This window comes from Ceratotherium simum, chromosome 8 (genome assembly GCF_057802395.1).
Source record: "Ceratotherium simum simum isolate JZ-2026a chromosome 8, ASM5780239v1, whole genome shotgun sequence".
Taxonomy (NCBI): domain Eukaryota; kingdom Metazoa; phylum Chordata; class Mammalia; order Perissodactyla; family Rhinocerotidae; genus Ceratotherium; species Ceratotherium simum.
Window position 1 is genome coordinate 22,432,462 of NC_141907.1, and position 23,313 is coordinate 22,455,774.

The following is a 23,313-nucleotide window of genomic DNA, read 5'->3' on the forward strand; positions in this document are numbered from 1 at the left end:
TCCCCATAGCAGCTCTTCCTTCCTTCTTAGTCCAAACCTGAATTTTAACACTTTTCATATTTTATTGTAACTATTTGTTATCCAATGCCCCAGAGAGTCTGTGAAGTCCTTTAGTTCAGGAAGTTTGATTTTATTTATTTTTCATCTTTTTATAGCCAGCATGTTGCACAACCCTTGACAACAGGAAAAAACTAAATGCATTTTGATGATTATTATACATTCCTTAGAACCATTCTCAAAAAGAACTTTATCTTCCACCAACCAAAAAGATTAAAGGTACTTAAAAACAATGAGATTTTAATAACAGACTTGTGCTGGCTTTGTCGTGTCCACTTTAGACTTTTACCGATGAATTGCCTACATGCCAAAAATGACTTGCTGTTGTTGAATCTGGGCTTTGTCATTAGCACAAACTGGAACTTTTGAATTCTTCCACAGTGGGTGCCTCTCTGGTTCGTGCTTCTTGGAAAAACTTTCACTAGAGAATTTCCCTTCTTTCACCTCCCAATGGAGAGGGGAGATGATATCTATTACTAAATTATTCATTTATAACTTTTGCAGACCTTCTGTTTATTACGCATTTTGAATTTCAAGTTTTTGATTATAAACTTATAAACCTTTAAAACTTGTAAATCGTGACGCAAATCCTAAGAAGGAAAGGATAGAATTGTGTTTTTAAGTGCCTGTGCTGTTACTATTTTGTTCTCTTGGGTATGTTGACATGAATAAGAGTGACTCTGGTAACAGACAATTCCACTGATGGTATTTCTGCCCTGTGAATCACATGAGGTTTGTGTGCTTTATAGTTTGTGTATTCTGGTCTTTAATAATTCTTTTTATGTCCATAAAGCTGCATTTAATGTAAAAAATACAGTGGCTTGTTAGTGATGACCTAAATGAAAATGAAGATTAACTCATCCAAAATTCATTGAGTTTCTACAGTGTAGTATGCACAAGAAAGACAGGAATGAATATTAGGGTGACCATATCATCCAGGTTTGCCCAGGACAGTCCCAGTTTTAGCACTGAAAGTCTTGCACCTGGAGGTCCCAGTAATATTGGTTATCTTAAATCTGACAAACTTTTATTTAATTACAAAGATTAATTTTTAATCCTTTTTTCTTTCTTTTATTTTTATTTTCCCATTTTTTTCCTCCAAAACATAGTATTTAAAGGACAACCAAATAAAATTTTCCTAAAATGTACATAAAGAAAATAAGGAGGAGAGATATTTAGGTGGTTGGCTTGGTGAAATGAATGCTGTGATGTCTCAAATCTTTGCTTGGAGAGGGTAGTGTCACTGCCTGTTAGTAGGTCATTGACTCATTGGGCTTGTGTAGGAAGAAGAGCAAAAGTAATTTTGGGGCAAAGAGGCAAACAATACGGGGCGGCTCTGGAGACTCTGTGACTGTGGATTTAGACACCACTACCCTAATGTCCTTTCCCCAAGTTGTCTGAAGAACATCAACTCATCTTTTAAGAGGATATTATAAATTTAAATCCCAGTTCTTTCTCTTACACCAATGTGGCCTTCGCCAAGGCTCTGTTTTCCTCTCTGAAACATGTTTTCTGAACTTTTAACAGGGGGAACTTACAATATGTACATATTTATTGTGAGGTTTAAATGGCGTAACGTTTCCTAGAGCATTTGTATCTAGACAAAAATAGATATTCAACAAATGTTCATTGCTAGCACGGGGTTCAACCCCAATGCTTCCTTCTCTTTGTGGCCCTTCCTGAAACCCTGGTAAATTGGTCATTCCTCCATTTCCTCTCTCCCCTGTCCATGATTTATTATGGCAATTCCAGAACTTTACTACATATATTTATTTATTACACTTATTTATTTCTATTTCTGCTGCTTCAAAAGTATGCAAGCTTCTTGAGAAGGGTGACCAATGATTCTACACTTCTGATGCTTAACACGGTGCCAGCCACGTAGTAGAGATTCATCACATTTTTGGCAATATCTAATGGATAAAGCACTGGAGAGAATGGTGATGGCAGAGAGGGTCACCCAAGAAGAGAGAAATTCAGATCTTCTGCTCGAGTACTTGAGAAAATAATGTAGAATTGAATAATTAATCAGCTTTTACCCAAGGTTGCTTCTCTTTGTGTAAGATGCACACCAACAATGCTGACTTTCTACTTCAACGCCCACCCACTGACTACAAGACAAAGTCCATAGTTCCCCAAAGTCCAAATTCCCCCAAGATTCCATGCCATGCTATCCATGTGACAATCCCCCTTACCTTGGCAATTTCTCTGTATGAGACATCTTGCTCTCTCCATTTCCATCCTGCCAGCCTCCATTCCTTCTTTACCTAAGCCTTAGTAATCCTTCAAAACTCAGTTTCACTCTTATCATCTCCAATAAGGTTTTCTGGCCTACTCTAACCCTGCATCTCAAAGCCTAAATAAATATATTTCTTGTATATTCCATAATATCTTCTGCAAAATTCTTTCATTCCCTCTATCTATCTATCTTATAGTCAGTTTTCCTTTGAGAGTGAAAGCTTATTCATGGGATGGACAGTGACTCTTATTTTTATACATTATTTCTTATCCAGTGCCTGGTATATAACAGGTACAAAAATGGTTTTTGAATGAATGCCTTTGAATCTGAAATTGTACCTTATACTCTATTTCAAAGGAGCTATATTTCTTCCAGCTTGTGCAGAGTGAATTGTCGCACTATAGCTATTGCTTTCTAGGGTGCAAGGCTGTGCAATAGAGTTTATTGACTACAGGTTTAAAGTTTTCTTGCTAGCAATACTCTAAGGTTGTATTGATTATGCCCATCCTCTCAATTAGATGTCAACCATTATCGTCTTATGATTCAAAGTTCCATGGGGTAGCTCTCACACTGAGGCCAAGTCCACTGCCTGATTGACAGAACTGTCCTCTTCTAAGTCAATGATTCAGTGATGGGATGATGGTTAAACATTGGGTTAGAGTTCTCTACTTCCCTTTCACTTAAATTTAAATTACACCTTCCTCTGTTAAGGTCGAACTTTCTGCCTGTACATTACATGTATTCCTCTTTTATACAGAATAATTGCTTATTGACCTAAGGAAAGACAGCACTAGACTTAGAGACAGAGGCCTGTGGTTGAGTTGTGCTCTGTCCAGGATAGCTATTTGATCAAGGGAATGCAGATTAAACTCTTTATCTATTTCCTCATATGTAAAAGAGAGACAAGAATTCCCACCCCAGCGTGTTTTTGAAGGAAGGAAATAATAATACATATAATATGCACGTCTCCATTTCTGGAATTATATCTGATATAAGTTATTCCTAAGGAGATATTTTTTTCCAGTTTAACACCAAAACCTTTTTAGGAAAGAAAATATGTATTTTTCAGCACATTTTTGTGCTTGTTTCTTAAACAAACTGAGCTTGTTTCTTGTGGTTTTAACACATTCTGGTCTTTTGGTTTGTCATTCGTCTGTATGATGTTTATAAAAAAATTCACCCCTTTTAATCTGGCCACACAAAGGTATATGGATTCATTCTCTAATATCTCAAAGCCAATGATGACTCAGACAATAAAACACACTCATATTGTTCTGATAATCAAGTTAACAGGTGGCTAGCTAGATGGGAAACCAAGGCTGAGATCGTGCAGTGTTAGAATACCTCTTTCACTATTAGAACAAAATTACAGGAAATAAAAGGCCTGAAAGATAACTGAAATAATGCAAATGAGCACAAACTCAATGAAAAAAATTGACCAGCACACAGCGTTAGAACTACACGGCAACTATGGGATACGCAGATAAATAAGATAAACTTCCTGATTCAGGAAGACAGATTAAGACAATAAACAGCAATTTCAAATATTATTAACATTCTATGATTGAAATAAAGCCAAAGATTCAAAGGATGTGGGCAATAATAATGATAATTTTAACAGAAATCAGTATATGATTAACTATGAAATGAACAGTATGGAAAATGTAAGAAGAGGAAAAAGGAATTGCTTTTCTCTGGTGTGAGTAAATGGTTATTATCAGGCCTGGGCCCTGCACAATTCTAGACTTCTGTAGGAAGATGATCTTGGATCTACCTGTCACAGCACAGCGTCCATGGACATGATAGAGTTAAGATGAATGAGGGATGATGTATTCTTGAGGCTAATTGTCATTCTTTTTCACTTTATAACACCTGGACTGTGGAACAGGTCTTGGCCTGGGGTAGATTTAATTGGCTTATGGACCTTGATTCTATGTAACTGGTATAACATAAAAGGAAAGCAAGGCAGTGGCTTCTCTATGTCAAGGTGAAACATATACTCGGATTTCATCCCTGACGAGCATATACTCCCTTGCAGGTGAGTTGTGTGGGCTGGAGTAAGAAGTCATGTGTGGGTAGCTGCTGAACTTCCCAATGAGACGGAAAATGCTAAATTGCTTCTCCTGTATTCTTCTATAACTAAGTCAATATGGTTGTAAGTTAAAAGCCCGTTGTATCTCAGGAATGCCATTGCCAGCATGAACCTGCTGGTGGTGTTTTGGTGAGGTTTTATGATGGGTGTGAATTTGGAGATCTTGAGAAGCAGATGGAAGCATTTCACATAGGGGCAATAGCGTGAATTTTATACTACAAGATGGTGAAGATAGCGATACATGGGCATGTTGGAGAAGGAGTTTGGCTGGAGTGGAATGGTCATGAAATTGTATTGCAGCTACTCCAATGAGAAAGTGTCAGGTGGATGAGAGAGAAGGGGCGGAAGGAGAGGAGTGAAGGATGGGATGTGGGCAGGAGAGTAGAGAGGGCTCATCATGTGAGAGGGACAGACGCCTGAAACAGTATGGTGATTTTGAAGAATGATGTAGGAAAATCAATTATAGGTAAAAGGCAAGGCCTTTTATTGGAAGATTTTGATATCTGTTCTGAGGCCATTGAGTTTTTTTTTTCTCGTTTTCTCTGATATCATGGGTAAGTAAAAATGTCTTTTTTACCTGTGATTTCTAGATTTCAACTTGGATGATTCTACAGCTTCTCAAGTATAGATAAGTAAAGAGAAGTTACAGAGGATTATTATTTTTGTTCTTTAATCCATAAATGACAATTTTATGCAATACTATGTTTTCACTCAAATTACCCCTCTTGCACTTGAATATCTATAACTCCTGATTTTCTCAATTATTTCTAAAATATTGAAGGTTAAAGGAGTGTTCTAATATTCTAATCAAATAATTGAAAAGAAAGGAAACCCTGGGTTGTGAGCTGGGTTTATCCCAGTGATTACCAAACACATGCTCTATCAATCATTAGAGACCGCTGCTCTGAGTTGACTTCTTTGATAAGAAGTAGAGATTTGTGCATCTTGCTATAGCTGCGCTAACATTTGGATTAGTTCCCACAAATCTTTTGGGCCATAGGGACATGAAACAGAAGAAAGATTTTAGTCCATCATCCATAATTAATTAGCTGTCTTTGGAGGAAGTTCTTTCAACTCTCTGGGATTCTTTTTGTTCATCTGAAAAAGAGAGATAGAATAAACCCTTAAAGTGAGATGATGGATGTCAAAGCCCAAATTGCCTTGGCAAGGATAACGTATTATATAGATATGCTGTTTTTAGAATAATAGTTATATCACTTTCCATCTTAAAATAAAACCAATTCCACGCTTTTATTGAATGATCTGCACACATGCACACACGCAGATATATTATTTTACTAATTTAATTTGACTTTTTTGTATTAAATATACTAATTGGTTGATTTTTCCCATTTTTTTTAGATTATATCTTTTAAAAACATCAACTTTGTTCTTTCCTGAATATGAATTGGAGGCTTTTCTTTAGAGAAACTACTAATAGCTTATAGATAGTCAAGGAAAACATTTTCAGCTTGAGGAATGAGATTGGTTTAGTAAGCTGCATTTAAAATGTGAGCTGGTATTTGTGATGTGTTCATGTGTTTCATTCTAAAAATCTAATAAAAAATTTAATAGGGCATAATAAGTGATGGCATGACTTATTTAAGAAATCATAAAATTTATGGTCAATCTGAATTTTAACTTTTATACTAACATTTTATTTTTATAGCAGCATTTTAAATTCCAAAATGTGTTCATATCTGGATTATAAAGAGAATAAAATGCTTTCTCTCAAGACTTATCTGTTCAAGTAAATACTTACTTGGTCTGGGTCTAAAATTAGACTCCTGATGTCTCCGAATATGGAGTGTTCTAGCCCATTCTCAGCTTTCCTCACTATCTCTGAACTCAAAGATTTCTGGCAGCCTGCTGGAGACTATGCAATTGAAGTGATTACAATGAAACTGGAATAATTTAGGGTAAATCAACTGGGTACATTGTTGAGTTGCTTTAAAGACAGGATAAACTGTGAAATGGATGGTTTCTTCTAACAACCAAGCTACATATGTGTTTATTTGCCCAGGACAAAGTATTACAATAAAGCTAGTGTTTCTTTGCCAAGGACAAAATAATTATTTTAATATCTCTCTGTGAAGGGAGAGGGATAGGATACTGCTTGACTATAAGAGAATAGGGTTAATGAAAGAATTTTTTCTGAATATGAATAGAAAGTCATAAATAAAGATGTAAGTCAACTATTAATTGTCATCTAGGATGTTTAGACATAATTACATTCAGGGTCAGAGAATTTTTAAGCAAGAAAATAGGAAAAAAATCAAATCAACTTATATTCAGGTTTTAATTATTTCCGTTGGGCTTAGATAGCATAACTCTGGATTTTTATTTCCTTGTATTTGGGGGAAGAAACCTGAAGGGAGAATAAATTGTGGTTTTGGTGATCCTTAGCAGACAATTCTGCAGGTAGTTTACCAATTTTCACTTTAACATTTGCTCTGTGCTCTGTCTGGGGTGAGCAGAATTAAAAATACTTCTTGTAGACATATGGAGAGTAGGTGTGAAGCAGTTCTCACTCGATTCACACATTTTTTGACAGACTCTCACATTGGTCAAGAAATGGTAACAATTTTCAGGGAACTGAGAAGTGTGTAACCTGAAGGTGATGCATGTTCTAGAGATGGTTCAGGAAAAGCCCAAATAATCCAAATAACTTGGATTGCTGTCAAAAGAGTTTGAGTGAAGAGAATAACTGGAAGTAGACAGCTTTAAGTCAATTTATGTTCAGTTTTTAAAAAAGTTTTCACCATGACTGAATGCAAATATTTAAAGGTTGAACTGAGAATATGAGTTTTTCAAAGGCAGAATTCGGTAAAAATGTTGTCTCTGATGTGATGGGCATCTTTAATATAACATAGTGAAATGCAATATCTTACTCAGGAAAATAGAACGTTCTGGCCTCTGCTTCTGCTGTCGCCTTTGTTGTGCATCTGAGACTGTGGCAGGAAATACCACTCCCATCCAACAAAATATTCTGCTGCTGAATGTTGCTTTATGTGTTTCCTTTTCAGAAACTCTTAAAAATTTACCTGGAGCACACTTATCTGGAAATAACAGGGGGCAGCTTTTACAGGTATATGAGATATATTTTCTCATCAAATCCTATAAATATTTTGAAATGAACAGTTTTATAGCACTTTTTTCTTTGAGACCAGTTTTGGTAAAATATAAGACAGCTGTAGATTGGTAATTTTGCACACAAAATGACTGCAAATTGGTAAAGATAGAAAGTGGAAAAAGTGAACCATTTATCACTGAGCTTTTTAATTGTTTTCCCTCTTACTGCTGGGTGTGTATTGTCACTGATTTGCTGGAAAAACCTCCAGACTCCTTCCAGTGAGCTGTGTCTATGAGACTAAATCTTCTTCTATGTCTATCAGTTTGTATAACATCCCCAGTTTCAAAAATTAAAAAATTGTGTTCTTCCTGGTAGCTTTGTATTAGTGGTTTGGAGTAAACTGTGTCATAAACCCATTGGATTAAAAACAGCTGGATAATCCAGACTGGTTCATTCATTTTTATTGAAGAGGGAGAGAGGGTGGGTAAGTGCCCAGCACAGGTACTCTGCAGGTTTAGGGATCGGGACGTGGTTAGCAAAGCACACATTGATAGAGTGTGTTTAAGGTTGGCTAAACAGTAAAGGAAAACAGAATCTGCTTTTCCGTGAACTTAACGAGTGGTTAGAGAAATAGAACAAGTGTGTATGCAAATAAAAGGAAGCTTCTAAATTTGTAACTTTGGGACCGGCCCCGTGGCTTAGTGGTTAAGTGCGCATGCTCTGCTACTGGCAGCCCGGGCTCGGATCCCGGGCACACACTGATGCACCGCTTGTCTGGCCATGCTGAGGCCGCGTCCCACATACAGCAACCAGAAGGATGTGCAGCTACAACATACAACTATCCACTGGGGCTTTGGGGGGAAAAAAATAAAATAAATAAAATCTTTAAAAAAAAAAAATGACATTTTAAACTTCTAGTAATACAGAAATGTACAAAAAAGAAAATGTCAATCATTCAGTAATTTACTATCCAGAAATAAACATAATTTACATTAAAGTGAATATCTTTTTTCTCTGCCTTAATTTAGACATTGTTTTTCAAACTGTGGTTTCTAACTTGTTATGGATGATACTAAATTAAATTAGTGGGCAACCAACATTAAAACAATGAAATTGAACAGAACAGAAAATTCATTGAATATAACATGGGTAAGTGTATTAAAGAAACTTTTGTTTTAATTACTTGTGTGTGCGTGTGTATGCACTTGTGTGTATACTGTTCGATGTAAATATTATTTCTTCCTGTGGTTCATGGTCGAATAAATTTGAAAGCTAACGACTCAGACAATGGGCTCAGTGGATGAAAAGCAATCTTAATCTCAGAACTGGAGACTATTGATGTGTATAATTACAGTTGAAAAGGAGATAAGATGAGTGGCCAGAAAGGAAAGACAGATCAAAGGTGGGATAGAGAATGAGAAGAACAAAGAGAAAAGAATAGAGATGATAGAATTCTGCTTACAGACTATTGCTGAAGATACTCTTTTGCCTTAGACTCATTTCTCATTCTACATAGCCTCTTCAGATGAGCATTTGAGACATGAGACAGGCAAGGAACATGGAGTGTTCTATAAAAGTAAGGACAGACTTTAACAGAGGTGAAATGGGGGATGGTCTGAGGTGCATGATTCTAGCATGTCCTCCCACTGCCAAGAATCTTCTCCCAGAAGATGGCCCAATCAAATTCACTCTAAGTTTCATTCCTTTTGTTCTTGTATCCTTTACAAAACGCGTGTATTTCCAGGTCAGGCCACATTTAAAGTTCATACTAGTCATCAGTCCCTGTGACTGAGCAATTTAACCTGCCTAGGACTCAGGTTTTCCATTATGAAACTAAGATGTTGGGTCAGATGACCTCAAAATTCCCTTCTAATCCCGATATTTTTAGTTTATATGTGAAATAACCAAGTGAACAAAAAAGAGATTTTGATAGAAATAAAGTGGTGGCAAGTTGGAGGTAGAAATACATGCGTAGGTGGGAAGAAATTAGAGCTTAGAATTCAAAATGGGTTTCTAAATTCAAAAATTATCCAAGGACTGACTGAAGACAAGGATAATACAATACTAGCACCACTTACTAATTATTTGCTGTTTTCCAAATGCCATACTTAGCTCTTCACTACATTTTTCATCCAGTCCCCACAATAACTTCTATAGTGCAGGTACTATTAGCGTTATACAGATATTGGGATACAAGGTAACTCAGTGATTAATTAATAGAATCAAATTTCAATTCTAGCTTTGTCTGATTACAAATCCCTTACTTCTCACAGTATACCATGCCAAGTTCATATTTCGAAAGCTAACTGGGATTAGATTTCATATCGTTGAGAATCTGTTTTGATAATCTTGATATTCAAATTTTTAAAATGTGTACTTTATAATAGGAAAATGCAATGACCAGTATAACTTGAAGCATAGAGGATAAAGAGTCAGAAAATATGAGCTTTAATGTCAGTTGTGTCTTCTGCTCGTGAAATCTTTGGTGAGCTGCATAAACCCCTGAATTACAGTTTCTTTATCTTTAAAAGACATCAAAAACATTTTTTTTTTTTTTGTGAGGAAGATCAGCCCTGAGCTAACATCCTTGCTAATCCTCCTCTTTTTGCTGAGGAAGACCGGCTCTGAGCTAACGTCTATTGCCAATCCTCCTTCTTTTTTTTCCCCAAGCCCCAGTAGATAGTTGTATGTCATAGTTGCACATCCTTCTACTTGCTGTATGGGGGACACAGCCTCAGCACGGCCAGAGAAGCGGTGCGTCGGTGCGCGCCCGGGATCCGAACCCGGGCCGCCAGTAGCAAAGCGTGTGCACTTAACCGCTAAGCCACAGGGCAGGCCCCTCAAAAACATTTTTAATAATCTGTTCTGTGTGCCTCAGGATTGTAACTAGAATAAAACAAATTAATCTACTTGAAAACATTTTGTAAAGTATAAAGCAGTGAGTAAATGAATAACATATTATTTAACTTATTCTTTGATTTACCCATTGCCTGAACAGGAGAAGGACTTTATAAAATGATGCTGTGTAAACTATTAAGCTTTTTTATTATAAATTTTACATTCCCATAAAGAAATAATGGAAGCAATGCTAATTGTTAAAATTAAAAACAGCTGCATTACAAATATCAGGCGATTGTCTGAGAAGGGTTGCCTGATAGGATATACTCCAAGATGAAAAGTACAAGCACAATGAGAGACAGGACAACATGAAACAGGAAGATGGAGATCAGATGACTTGAATGGCTGATGGCAGAGGCAGTTTGATAAAAGGCAAGCAAGATAAAAGATCGCAGAATCAAGCAGAAACTGTTTATTCTCAAAGATGAGGTGCAATGGCATTTTGAGCACAAAAGACATTGTTGGTGTTATACGAAAAAAAAAAATCCATAAAGGCCTTTAAGCCAACAGTATTATTGTAGGACAAGAGTGAAACAAGTTTGCCAGTTTTAGTGTAAGAGGTTTGGAAAAGAAAATCAATGTTTTCTTTATCAAGGGCTGGTTCTCCCTCCCTTGAATTCTCTGTGAAATACCAGTCATATGTATAAACTCTACCAGGGTTGTAAGAAAGAGATCATGCTTCAAGTACCTGGGCAGGTGAAAAATTGAGCAGGTTTCAGCTTTTTCTCAATAAAAGTGAACATTGCCTTGACTAGACTGAATTTTGGAAATCGAGTATCCAGAACTAAATTAGACCACATTCAGTAACTTTGAAAGTAAGATTCAGAACGTAAAAAGCCATGAAATGTTTAAGCAGTTTTAATGCAAAATGTTTTGGAGATTGAAAACCGGGGTTTGTAAACAGGTAGAAGGATAAAAAAAGTATTCACTGGCAAATCAAATAGGAGCATGACATTGGCAATAACTCAGCTAACGCCTTATTGAAATGATGTGGCCATTTTATGACAGATAATGTATCAGACCAGAAGGAAAGTGTTCAAAAAGCATTACTGTCAATAAATAATTTTAATAACTACTATAAACCACTTTAATCACTTTATATTAACTAATATAAATAATTACAATAATGTATCAAAAATAGCTCATTTATTGAGTATCTTCTGTTTATAAAATCAAAAATATACTTTGCATATACTAGTTCTATTTATCAAAACAACACTGAGAGGTTGCTATTACAATCGTTTTACAGGGGAGAGAGCCGAGGCTGGATCAAGGAGGAGTGTTGTGGTTTGCTCAGTTACACAGCTGGATTCTGTAAATGTCCAAGCAAGTAATCACAACTTCTTTATGTCCAAAGATTTTTTACGCCTCCTCCTCCTCTTCCTCCTCCTCCTCCTCCTTGTTCTATATGATCTGCTTTCAAAAGCAGAAGCCCATGACCTTGTAAAGAAAGGAGCAATCAGGTGGGATATGGAAAAGGCTCAGGGTTGAAAGACAGAAACCCAGAATTCTAGCTTTGCCTCTATCTTTTAGCTGATGTTTAACTTGAGCAAGTATGTAATTTCTCTGCAAGAGTGACAATTAAACACAATGCCCTCTGCCCCTGAGCAGTACAAGTGCATAGTTCTGGGGAAAACCTATTTGATTCATCACATGCAAAAACTTATATTTCTCAAACAGACCTTAGGGATGAAAATTTGGCCCTGATCCCCAAGCCTTAAGGTTAAGATAGTGCAGAACTTCTGATTCTAGTTATTAAGATAATAACTAACAACCCTCCAGAATTAAACTTAGAAATGCTATACTCCAGTACTCAGAAATGCCGCATAAAATGTAACATTTTTCTAAGCATACATCATACACTTAATACCAACAACCCTCTCAACTCCAAAATGGGGCACGCATACTAAAAATAAAAATTCATTGCCCTACTTAGTAAAGTATTACTAGTAACTTTTATGAAAAATGTACAAACTTTGTTAAAAATTTATTAAGCCTTCAAATGATTTGGCTACAGATATTTATAATACACACATTTAAAACTATATGTTAACTGGTACAATCAAATATGGTTTGAGAAAACGACTGAGCAAATGATTCCAAAAAACATGCCTATAAGCTTTGATAATCTGAAAGAAACAGTCAAATGAGGTAACCAAACGTATCAATGGTGAGAAATAGCTTTCTAATGAAGGCCTACAGGTACCTGTGAAAAATATTCTTAGAAGAGAATAGGTAGATTTCATTCCAAATATTATAGGAGGCTCAAGTTTAAGAAACTTAACAAATCAATTAAACGTTACCTGAGCTAGATAGAAAGGAAGGAGGAAGGAAGGAAAGGAAAGAAGGAAGGACAGAAAGAAGGAAGGAAGGAAGAAAGAAAGAAAGAAAAGGAAAGGGAAAAAAAAAAAACAAAACCTCTTCAAATACTGAGAGCCAAGAAAAAAACAGAAAACAGAGCAACTAGAATTTGAACTCAAGCCACAGATGCACCTGGGGATGGGTGTTGTGTGTGTGTGCTAGACTCATCAGTGTGATCCTGCAAACACCAAAGTCAAAGAAAACATTTTATTTTATTTATTTTTTTTTGTGTGAAGAAGATCAGCCCTGAGCTAACATCTGATGCTAATCTTCTTCTTTTTGCTGAGGAAGACTGGCCCTGAGCTAACAACCGTGCCCATCTTCCTCCACTTTACATGGGACGCCGCCACAGCATGGCTTGACAAGCAGTGCGTTGGTGCATGCCCGGGATCTGAACCCACGAACCCTGGGTCGCCGAAGCGGAGCGTGTGCACTTAACAGCTACACCACCAGGCTGGCCCCAAAGAAAACATTTTAAAAGCAACCAGAAAGGAAATGTAGTCTACTGTTAAAAAGCAATTATTAGACTCACAACACGTATATCAAGACCATCAATTTAGGACAGAGAAGCAATGCTATACTATCCTCAAAAGGTCAAGAAAACAAAATAAATCTGTGTACAACACCCAGCAGAACTGTTGTTCAGGAGCAAGGACTGTTTTAGCTTGTTTCTGAAAAAGCAGGTCCTAGAATAAAGGTTCATTTGAAAGTGATTTACTAGGAAGTATTGCCAGGAAAAATTAGTAGGACTAGTAATGAAAGGAAGATTTAACAAGTTTTAATAAATAGTGCTGGGAAATCAAATATCCATATAAATAACAATAATTATTAATCTGGAAGATAATAAACCTGAATACAAATGTTAAAAAGCTTCTTGAAGAAAACATAGGAGAATATCTTTATATCTTTGGGTAGATTTTTTAAACAGAACACAAAATGCACTAACCACAAAAGAAAAGTTTTATACATTGGACTTAATTAACACAAAGAGCATCTGTTCACCAAAAGAAACCATTAATCAATTGAAAATACAAGCTACACACTAGGAAAAAGTATTTTCAGTGTATATATTTAATAAAGAATATACAAAACTCTCCAAAAACGGGTTTTGAAAAATAAAACAGGACTTTAGCACAAGGCATCCATCTTTATTATCTTCTGATATGCTGTGTAATTTATGTCTTATTTGCTAAAATTTAGTTGGATGATCACACACTACTACAAGTGCAGGTGAGAAAAGTACACTTTATTTTATTTGGCCATGTGTCCAGATAAAATTCAATATTTTCTTATCGAGTAAGTCAGGAATTATGTACTGAATCAGGCAGGTAGGAATCCTTGCAATACAATTTTGATGTACTTGGTGTGTCTACAATGTTATTCAATAAATTTATGGAAGATGACTTTTATGCTTTGTTTTTTTCTAAGTTCCAGATGTGGGAGGGGGCTTAGAAATGAAAAGCTAAATAGAACATTGACCTTGTCCTCAAGGAGTTGACAGTCTAGTAGGGGAAGATAAAGATGCATAAATAATCATAATATTTTTTCATTAAGATGTATTGATCTTTGAGTTCTGATGTGGAAAATATTGCTTCCAGAAGAGTCTTGAATAATTTCATTAAGAAAGAATATCTAAGGTAAAGGAAACTCACGGACACAGTCTTAGAGCCAGGAAAATTCTAGGTAGCTATGGGGAAAGTTAAGTAGTTCAGTTTGCCTGGAGTAGTGTGAATGCAGTAGACATTAATTGTCAGATTTTGGCCTTTACTCAGTAAGGAAGGAGAACCCATCAAAATTTCTGAGCCATGATGCTTTCTCTTTTTTTTGGTGAGGAAGATTAGCCCCGAGCTAACATCTGTCACCAATCCTTCTCTTTTTGCTGAGGAAGATTGGCCCTGGGCTAACATCCATGCCCATCTTCCTCTACTTTTTTACACGTGGAATGCCTGCCACAGCATAGCTTGATAAATGGTGCATAGATCTGCACCCGGGATCCGAATCCATAAACCCTGGGCTGCCAAAGTAGAACATGTGAACTTAACCACTATGCCACCGGGCCAGCCCTCCATGATGCTTACTTTTTTTGTGTGTAGCATGTTAAATTTGCTATTATTTTGTGTGCATCTCATGCTTGAAATCACATATTAAAAATACTTTTATACTTAATGCTGCAGTACATACACATACAAAGTAATGTGGTCTTTAAGCTTCCAATGATAGTCATTGGCTAGACTTAGAGATGGACCATTTTTATACCAACTCCTCTTAATGTGAAAACATGTCAACTAAAGTTTCAAGCAGATCTTCTTTGTAAAGATGGCATGTTATTTTTACAAATATACATTTTTCCCCTCCTGAAACTGTTAAACTTATAGTAATGAGATTATATAAAGATAAACCTACAAATATGAGAGAATAGAAGAAGAGACAATACAAAAGCATCAAGGAAGTTAGAAAATATATAGATGAGTAGAAAGTGACATGGCAGACCTCAAAATACTGAATCCTAAACCAGCAGTGGGGAAAGCTGAGAACCAACTGGAATACACTGCAGAATTACTAGAAGACTCAGAAATTCCCAGCATCAGATACCTTTCACAAGTGGGGTAAAAAGCTAAAAGTAGTAGGATAGGTTAAAAGTTGATTAAGGAAGTTGGATTCCCATATCCTTGCTACCATTTTGTATAGTTCAATGCCTGTGCCTTCCATTCCTTTCAAAGGACTAAAGGTTTAATCTCTGGAGAAAGTAAAATAGAATGTGTCTAGACTAGATAGCAGACCAGCTACAAACAGCTTGCTGGGTGCTAATAACACAAATTCTAGTTGTTTCTAGAGAGCATATCGCAAGAACCTGATGGATACTAGAACAAAACTCTGAACATTCTCCGTAGAGGAACTAAAAGTCTGTTACATATTTGTAATCTCCCACTTCTAAGTATGAGAATCCAGCCCAGGATTAGCATACAAGTGAGGAAATCCTCTCTGTAAAAGATAAAATCCACACACGGGAAAAAAGAAATCAATTTGAAGAAAAAAGTCTATTTGTGGAGATAGAACTTAAAAAAAAAACTATTATTAATATCTTCAGAGAAGGAACAGAAGATATTATAAACATGTAACAAGAAAATGAAATAAAGAATAACAAAGAATTCTTGGGAAAGAATATAGCAGAAATGAAAAACAGTGCAAAGGCTAGAAGATAAAGTTATAGAATATACCAGAAAGTAGAGCTCCCCAAAAGATAGATAGATAGGAAATAAGAAATAAAAGACAAGAAAATTATGGAATCAGTCCAGGAGGTTGAATATGAATAAATACATTTTAAAAGAAAGAAAAAAAACCAGAAAAAATGAAGGAGAGAGAAGAAAGAATAGACAACAAAACAAGAGAAGAAAATGTCAAGGTAAAAGAAAAGATACATATTTCCAGATTGAAAGGGGCCAAGTGCTCAGAACACAATTAGAAATTAGACCCATACTAAGCACATTATGATGAAATTTCAAAACTCTGAGGCAAAGAGAAGATCTTATGAGCTGAGAATGGAGGAAGAGAATAAAACAATCACAACCACAACAATGGAATAATTCACACAAAAATGGTTAGGACTAAAAACTGTGTCATGCTAAAAGTTTAAAGATGACAAACCTTTCAAAATTCTGAAGCAAAAAGGTATCTATTCTAGAATTCTATACCCTGTGAAATTATCAATGAAGTATAGGGTAGAATAGAGTAATTACTTCCAGACACATAAATTAAAAATCTATATCTATATGTCTATATCTATCTACCTATCTCCCAGTTATCCTTCTTTAGGAAACTATTGTAGAATGTATTAAACCAAAACAAAGAAGCAAAACAATAAAGAGGAAGGGATGGAATACAGGAGATTGGTCTTTCAATATAGAAAGCAAGTAAAAGGAATCCCCAGAACAAAGGTGAAGGAAGATGCCTGAATGACAGCTGTGAACTATCCTTGGCAGGCAGTGCATCATGATCAGGTACATCAGAAAATGTCATGAGTGTTTTCTCTAAGATGAAATGGATAGGATACCTGATAGGTCTCAGTGTTATCAGAGGAGACAATTGGACAATAGAATGTGGAATTGACTTAGTGTTTATATAGAAAAGTAAGGCGACCAATGTGGTTCAGTTATGCATAGCTTTACACAGTCACCATTATATGACTATTACATAGTCACTGACTAAATATGAAATCATGGTATAGCTATATTGTGAGGTTAGGGGCATGGGAAGGATGTGCATGTGTGACGGGGGCAGGAGGAGAAAAGAAGCTAATCCCTCATCCTCCATCCTGGGAGTGATCAATAGATCAATAGATCTAATAGATAATGATCAATAGATCATGACTAAAACAAAAATCATTAAATAGCAGTATAAGCATGTTATATAGAGAAATAAAGATAAATATCAAAAGAATTGTCTAGTAGGATCAAAGTGGCTGTCTTTAGGGAGAGGAAATCAAGATGGGAGATGGATGACAACTATTATTTCTCAAAACAAACCTTGTAAAACTATTTGAATTATATGCATGCACAACTTTGATACAAAATAAAAATTAAAACTGAAATAAGACATTTCAGAAATGACTTTAGTATGGCAATTATCAAGAGTTACCATAACATGAGAGAAAGTACACTGGTTTACTAGCAAGATACCGCTGAGTTCAAATATCACTTCCACCACTATCTAGCTGTGTAGAAATAACAAAAATGGCATAATTTAGCCAGTACTCACTGCACATTAGAGAACTTATAAAGTTGTCCTTCTTATCACCTCTAGACTGCATTACAACACTATGAAATAATTACTATTATTACCCATATGTTTCAGAGGAAAATATGGACCTTCAGAAAATGTGATTATGTTATTCACATTTATAAAGCTGGGAAGGGAGAGTTCAGGCCAAATTGGACTCACATGTTTCAGGATATAAAACTCTTTATAACAGTCTGGAAAGGTTAAATATTTGCATTAGTTTGGGTTTTTCCCAAAGCAGACTCCAGACAAGGATTTGAGTGTAGATGGTCCCGAAGAGGAGCAAGGATACAAGATAGAGAAGGGACGGCAGGCAGCCAGCAAAGGGTGTTATTCAGCTAGGAGCCAAGGTGGGTCATTGGAGCTTCATCCTGCTGGGGAAACTCTGGGATGAAAGGAAAAAGGCTTGCTTCAGAGGTATCCCACAGGAGGGTCCAGGGAGAGAGAAAATTTTGCACAAAATTCCAGCCGTCATTGGTTGAGGGCTTCTGGGGAGGAGCGGATAGTTAACTCCCTAGAATTTCTGAATGGGCAGGGTTTGGTGGCCAAACAGCATTGAGGCCAAAAAAAAAAAAAAAAAAAAAACAAACCGGAATGCAGGGATTCTGGTAATTGGAAGTCAGGCTGGAGATCTCTGAAGTGGTAAGCACTTGGGGACATGGGCAAGACACTAACAGCATTTTCTGGAAGCCACTAAAAATTAACCCCCAAAACTCAGTTGATTAGCAAAATAAAAGTTGATTTCTCATTCACATCACAACTTAATACAGTAGGGAGGAGGGGGGTGCCCATGGTTTCTAAGCCATAGTCACTCAGAGCCCAGATTTCTTCCATCTAGGTGCTCTGCAGTCTTCCAGAGTTTCACAGTCTTCTGGATCCAGGGCATCTAGCCAGCCCATGAGCCAAGAGAGTGTGGGGGGATTGTGCAAGAAGTTTTAGGGCAAGTTCTCTGAGTATAACACTTCTGCCCACATACTATTGGCCAAAACTCAATCACAAGACTGCATCTTTTTGTCAGGAAGCATTAGAAATGTAGTCTAAATGTTTGTCCTGGATGAGTGAAAATCCTCACATTTGGTGAGAATCAATCACAACCATCCAATAATTATTATTCCATATTACTTCTCATAAGCTCATCTTGATGTGCTTAATAAATATATATATACATACACATATACACACAGATAAACTTACACATACATACACATATATCCATTGCTCTACCTGGCAATTGCAAGCTATTCAGTAAAAACCCTCATAGAAACCATTTTTACACATAGACTCATCATTTTTTTCCATTTCGTATTAAAAATAAACATATTTTATTTAAATTTCACTAGGTTGCATTTACCTTAGAGTCAGATAGCTGATAAGGTTGCATTTACCTTAATTCGTTCAGTGAATTAAGCTATAGCATTCTACAAAGGGATTTATCTTCCATATTACTTAAAATTTTATTTGACATTTTAACTCAAGAAATCAGTGAAATATTATTTCACACATTTATTTTCCCTAAACATTAAGGAACAATTAAAAATACGTGCTAGGCTGAATATTTTTGAAATGAGTGGTTCTGCGAACATTTTAAAATGCTATCTGCACATCAGAAGAGAAACGTTTCCCTGTACTGATCGTTTCCCTGTATGGCAGGTCGTTTTCACTTTGCATGGAACTTATTTTGACTGTTGCTGTCAGCTGCACCTTGTTGCGCTGAAAGCCTCCTGTGTTTGAGTATAAAAATATCTGAATTTCAGTGAACTAAAGTATTGATCTTTAATATATGTTTTTTAGTAAGTTAGGGGTATAATAAAAAAAAATTAAAATACGGATAAGCCATAACATACTCTTGAAACCTTGCAATTGTAAAATTAATTCAAAAAAGCAGAAAGGTAGTATAAGTTTTAGAAAAGTTGCATAACATTAACTTCAATTTGGCTAGCAGATAGGCAAGTTGCACAAATGGAACTATTATGTATACTGGACTCCTCCTTTTCTGTCAACATTTAGAGAGAGAGAGAGAGATCCAAAAGGCAATAGAGGATAGAAATATAGAAATCTGGGCCTGTATCATACCTCATTGAACTGTCATCTTCATCCTCTTATGAAAGAAGAGGCCAAATGGAGTGACTATCCAGACAATTTTCTACTGCGAGTGAATCTACTTCACTCATCTTTCATGAAGCTCTAACCCTGGCAATGAATATAGATGCCATTGTTAGAGCCAAACCCAATATTTTTCTAGCCTAATGAGCCGTAGGTCCAATACCTGAATGCCTAGTTGGGTAAATAAAATATCCTGCCCTGATTTGCTATAGCTGGGTAATATGATTGTGGTGGAAGCACATCATGTGTTCATTTATTTGGATGACCTAGACTAGTAGTTCTCAACCAGGGGTTATTTTTACCCAGGGGAAATTTCTGGAGACATTTTTGGTTGCTAAGACTGTAAGGAGTTGCTTCTGGAATCTAGTGGGTTGAGGCCAGGAATGCTGCTAACCATCCTATAATGAATGAACAGGACAGTTCCTCACAACGAAGAATTATCTGGCCCCAAATGTCAATAATGCTGAGGTCGAGAAACACTGACTTATAACTATAGTCTTTCGTATACATAATATATGAAGATAGTCCCTATTTCATGTGAGGAAGATTAAAAATCGAGTATCAATTTTTCGGGTCCTACTTCTGCTGTAAAATAGTTGATAACTAATTATGCATGAGAACTGGAACCCATTTCTTGCCTGCTCTAATCCCTGCCACAGACAACAAATTACCTATCATTAAATTCTCCTTTGTGTTGTTCTGTTTATTTTGGACTGTCAGTTTTTATATACTCCCTACACTTGACCCTCCTGGCACCAATCTCTCTCACAGCCGTGCTGGCTCCATATACTGCTCACTGGATCATCAGCCCTTCAAAGGCAGGACAGACACAAATCAGTGGAGTGGGAACTTGCATTTCTCCAGGTTCCCTCCCCAAAGTTCTTCCAGCTTATTTCACTGCATCAAGCAGCCACAGTCCTGGAAGGATGGGAGAGACATCAGATGGGCCAGATGGCAGTGCTTCCTCTTCTGGTTTTGGTTGTTGCTTCCTGCTCTGTTTCCTACTGCTTCATCAGTTGGCCTGACATGTCTCCCCAGGGGTTCTGGTTTGCCTGGCTATGGAACCCTTCAGTTCATTTATGAATGATGAAATTTTTATCCAGTGTTCGTATTTCCTATTGCCTTATAAAGTTGGGCAGATTAGCAAGCTGGAAGTCTGGTCTGAAACTAAATGGAAATGTTCTATTTCAAGATTCTTGACTTTCTTTGTGTTATTGAGAACCTGAAAAGTATTGGTTCAGGAATGATCTTCTCTGTTTTAACATGTTGTAAAATCGTATATAGTTCAACTACTTGATTCAAAAACCTGAAGTCAATGACCATGAAACATTCTGGAAAGTAATTTGAAAGGTGGGGAGAAGAACTTAGATAATAATATTTGTGTCCAAATAATTACATAAACACAGCTCACGCTTATATCATATAGAAAATCACATCCAAAAACTTACCAAAACTTGAGAAGGGACTTTCATCATTTGAGGAGGTGATATACTGAAAGAAGAAAAGATGTGGGCTTTGAAATCAGACAGTGTTGACTTCAAATCATAGCTCTGTCACCACCCTGCCTCTGTAATCTAGGGAAGGCTATATAAACTCTCTGAGTTTCAGATTCTGCATTTGTAATCAGAGAGGGTAACTCCAAACTCATAGTGTTGCAAGAATTATAGTGTTGCAAGGATTATAGTACACACAGAGTGCTATAATATTTATATTGATATATGTATATGTATACGTACATAGATATGTTCATAATATTTATATACACACATGTATGTATGTATATATATGTATATATATGTGTACACACATACACACACACATATTTCCTAGTATGGTATAGGTGCCTCCAAAATATGTTAGTTCATTTTCACTCCTGTAACAGAGCAAGATACAGAAATCATAGAATTGAACAAACACTGGACTAGAATTAAGAATTAAGAAAAACCTCAATTTAGAGCCTTGCTCTTTTACTTTGTAGTTGTCTAAACTTAGACAGTCAGCAAACTTCTCTGGGACACAATTTCCTGAGTAGTAAAATAAGGTTACTGGAACATTAAATGGTTTCAGACCATTGTATACTTTTAGATGACTAACCAGGGGGCTCTGTCTTCAAATTGAAGCTCACTTAGAAACCCAATCTGTAAAAAAGATAATCCACGGAATTCTCTAATTCAAGGGAGTTGGGAAAGGCTCTTCTGGGGGCTCTGCAGAGTATAATTCGGAAATTGTTAGGTTTTATGACCCATAAGGGTCTTTCAGTTCTAAAATGCTATATAAGTAACAAGCTTAGCTCAGACTTGTTCCTATTTACAGAGAAGAATTGATTAATGCAATCATTCCAACCTGACCAGCCAGAGTGGTTTATGACATATGCTACTTCAAAGCTGAAATATGCCTAAACGTCAGAAACAATCTCAACTTTAGACTTCAGGGATCATGTTTCTGGTATAACTAAACAAATTACCAGCTATAAAAACATACAGGATAGGGCCAGCCCCATGGCTTAGCGGTTAAGGGCACGCGCTCCGCTACTGGCAGACTGGGTTCCGATCCCAGGCACGCACCCACGCACCGCTTCTCTGGCCATGCTGAGGGCGCTTCCCACATACAGCAACTAGAAGGATGTGCAACTATGACATACAACTATCTACTGGGGCTTTGGGGAAAAAAAAAAAAAGGAAGAGGATTGGCAATAGATGTTAGCTCACAGCCAGTCTTCCTCAGCAAAAAAATGAGGAGGATTAGCACAGATGTTAGCTCAGGGCTGATCTTCCTCACAAAAAAAAATAAAAAAATAAAAAAAATGTGATCCTCCCAACAAACTAGTTTGATTAAAAAAAAAAAAACATACAGGATAATACATATAGAATTCCTTTGAAAGGTCTAACTTTCTGTACTTGGGCACGCATATACATAAGTTCTTGTTATTCCACTCCCTCTACCCCTACATTATTCCCTTATCCTTAATAAAATGCTTCTGCTTCATTGCAAAAAAAACCACATTGGGTTTTGTTATGAGCTGAATTGTGGGCCCCCCACCCCCCCCCCCGCAGCCCCAATTCATATGTTCAAGCCCTAAGCCCCAGTGCCTCAAAACGTGGCTGTATTTGGAGATAGGGCTTTACAGAGGTGACTAAATTCAAGTAAGGCCCTTAGGGTGGGCCCTAATCTAATCTGACTGGTGTCCTCATAAGAAGAGAAAATTTGGCCACTTGAAAAGAGACACCAGGGATGCATATGCAGAGAAAGAATCGTATGAAGACACAAGAGAAAGTGGCTAACTGGAAGCCAAGAGGAGAGGCCTCAGGAGAAACGAATCCTGCCAACATTTTGATCTTGGACTTCTATCCTCCAGAGCTGTGAGAAAATAAATTTCTGTTGTTTAAGCCACCCAGTTTGTGGTATTTTTTTATGGCTAGCAAACTAGTATAGGTTTCACGTGCCACTTCAAAATACTACATTTCAGTATCCAGAGTCACATTTAGAAGGTCACAATTTCTCGTTTGAGTTCTAGATATAAAATCAGAACTTAAAATTCAGAAGAGATTGTGATTGAAGTCAATTAATGTGTGTTATTTTCTCGATGTCCCTGTGTTTATTCCCACTGTAGTTCATCACAATCTGAAATTTGATTCCTTGTTTATTTGTTTTCTAAAACTCCATCAAACTGCAATATAATGTTAATGAAGGCAGAGAGTGTGTAGTTTGTGCAAT

At 36.6% G+C, this 23,313-nt stretch overlaps 1 long non-coding RNA gene across 5 annotated transcripts in view; it reads right to left on the reverse strand.

Moving 5' to 3' along the window:
* LOC147916411 (uncharacterized) overlaps positions 1-23,313 on the reverse strand; it is a 94,379-nt gene that overhangs the window by 47,641 nt on the left and 23,425 nt on the right. For 4 of the 5 annotated variants that reach the window (XR_015552897.1, XR_015552894.1, XR_015552895.1 and 1 more), the window contains exon 2: positions 21,048-21,090. This is a non-coding gene — a long non-coding RNA (uncharacterized LOC147916411). Of the gene's footprint in view, positions 1-5,058; positions 5,487-21,047; positions 21,091-23,313 lie in introns of those variants that run through there. The other variant, XR_015552898.1, reaches the window with a different exon arrangement.